At 34.5% G+C, this 2,330-nt stretch overlaps 1 non-coding gene across 1 annotated transcript; it reads left to right on the top strand.

Annotated features, from left to right (window-relative positions):
- The first annotated feature begins 817 nt into the window (after positions 1 to 817).
- TRNAN-AUU (transfer RNA asparagine (anticodon AUU)) lies at positions 818 to 891 on the top strand. Its single transcript has one exon. It is a non-coding gene; the product is annotated as a tRNA-Asn (tRNA).
- Positions 892 to 2,330: the final 1,439 nt, after the last annotated feature.

Below are 2,330 nucleotides of genomic sequence, written 5' to 3'. Positions count from 1 at the left end.
AAAGCCAAGTCTCTGATTAACACCTTTGTAGGGATGGTTTTTCACCTATTACTAAATTAAACTTGCTTCATTGGAAAGGCAGCAAGATGCATCCTCATTTCAATGTCTACTGAAATAATACAGGTTGACACCAGGAAACATTAACGCCACTGCATCCTTGCTGCTTTCTCATGTGGAAGTCTGTTTAATGTGAAAACAAGGTGATATCTAATTAGCACACAGGTAAGGAATTAAGAAAATCTTTATTTAAGGGTGAAGATGTTTCTCACAAAATTGTTGCCCCAATGCATCATTGAAATTCAAGCTGGAAAGATGATTTTAATATATCACTTGTACATTTTGTATTGCTCTTCTGGTGACAATGTAGTTTTTTTTGTCAATTACCATTTTAATAACAGGGTAAAGAAAATTAAGTGGATTTTTGAAAGAAAACTATACTGTCAATATACTATTAAAACAAATTAAAATGGTAAAAGTTATTGTACTTTAAGTAAAAATAAAAGAGCAAAAATATCAATCCCAGTTTTGATTACTTAAATTAACAAAAAAAATGCATATAGCACAGGATAGTTTCAATCTGCCTACCTCTGGGTTATGGGTCCAGCATGCTTCCATTGCAGTACTCTGCTGCACATGTAAGTGCAAGAGATCCTGAAGCACTCACTCATCATGGGAAAGTACCAATGTGTTTATTGGTTGGTTGATGGAAGAAACATCTTACAAAAACTCTCCAGATTATTGATTTTTTAATGTTTTTCTAGGAAACGTTCTAGATGTATGCTTATTAGCCTTTGTCAGTATGCACTTTTTGCAAAGTGTCTCTGTGGCGCAATCGGTTAGTGTGTTCGGCTATTAACCGAAAGGTTGGTGGTTCAATCCCACCCAGGGACGTAATTAAACTTGTGATCAGATTTTGGTGATATTTAAGTAGACAAGTCAAAATTTCAAACCCCCTCTTATGGTGTAGGGTACATGGCCTTCTCTGATGTAATCAGAGTTAGATTTGATTCAGTTATTTTATAAAAAAACAGCTAGGAAGCACAATTTAGCAGTGGGTTGCAGAGAAAAAAAATATGCTGGCAGAAAAATCCAATCGAGTGATTAAACAGCTCTTCATTTTCTGGCTTTATTTTTATGCTAACAAATTTGTTCTCTGAAAAGTGTCCACAAAGCCAAGTCTCTGATTAACACCTTTGTAAGGATGGTTTTTCACCTATTACTAAATTAAACTTGCTTCATTGGAAAGGCAGCAAGATGCATCCTCATTTCAATGTCTACTGAAATAATACAAGTTGACACCAGGAAACATTAACGCCACTGCTTCCTTGCTGCTTTCTCATGTGGAAGTCTGTTTAATGTGAAAACAAGGTGATATCTAATTAGCACACAGGTAAGGAATTAAGAAAATCTTTATTTAAGGGTGAAGATGTTTCTCACAAATTTGTTGACCCAATGCATCATTGAAATTCAAGCTGGAAAGATGATTTTAATATATCACTTGTACATTTTGTATTGCTCTTCTGATGACAATGTAGTTTGTTTTTGTCAATTACCATTTTAATAATAGGGTAAAGAAAATGAAGTGGATTTTTGAAAGAAAACAATACTGTCAATATACTATTAAAACAAATTAAAATGGTAAAAGTTATTGTACTTTAAGTAAAAATAAAAGAGCCAAAATATCAATCCCAGTTTTGGATTACTTTAATTAACAAAAAAAAATGCATATAGCAGAGGATAGTTTCAATCTGCCTACCTCTGGGTTATGGGCCCAGCATGCTTCCATTGCTGTACTCTGCTGCACATGTAAGTGCAAGAGATCCTGAAGCACTCACTCATCATGGGAAAGTACCAATGTGTTTCTTCGTTGGTTGATAGAAGAAACATCTTACAAAAACGCTCCAGATTATTGACTTTTTCAAGTTTTTCTAGGAAATGTTTTAGATGAATGCTTATTAGCATTTGTCAGTATATACTTTTGCAAAGTGTCTCTGTGGCGCAATCAGTTAGTGTGTACGGCTATTAACCAAAAGGTTGGTGGTTCAATCCCACCCAGGGACGTAATTGACCTTGTTATCAGATTTTGGTGATCTTTAAGTAGACAAGTCAAATTTCATACCCCCTGTTATGGTGTAGGGTACCTGGCCTTCTCTGATGTAATCAGAGTTAGATTAGATTCAGTGATTTTATAAAAACATCTAGGAAGCACAATTTAGCAGTGGGTTGCAGAGAAAAAGAAATATGCTGGCAAAAAAATCAAATTGCGTGATTAAACAGCTCTTCATTTTCTGGCTTTATTTTTATGCTAACAAATTTGTTCTCTGAAAAGT

The sequence above is a fragment of the Pseudophryne corroboree genome, unplaced genomic scaffold (assembly GCF_028390025.1).
Source record: "Pseudophryne corroboree isolate aPseCor3 unplaced genomic scaffold, aPseCor3.hap2 scaffold_582, whole genome shotgun sequence".
Classification (NCBI taxonomy): domain Eukaryota; kingdom Metazoa; phylum Chordata; class Amphibia; order Anura; family Myobatrachidae; genus Pseudophryne; species Pseudophryne corroboree.
This window is presented reverse-complemented; position numbering and strand designations above follow the sequence as displayed.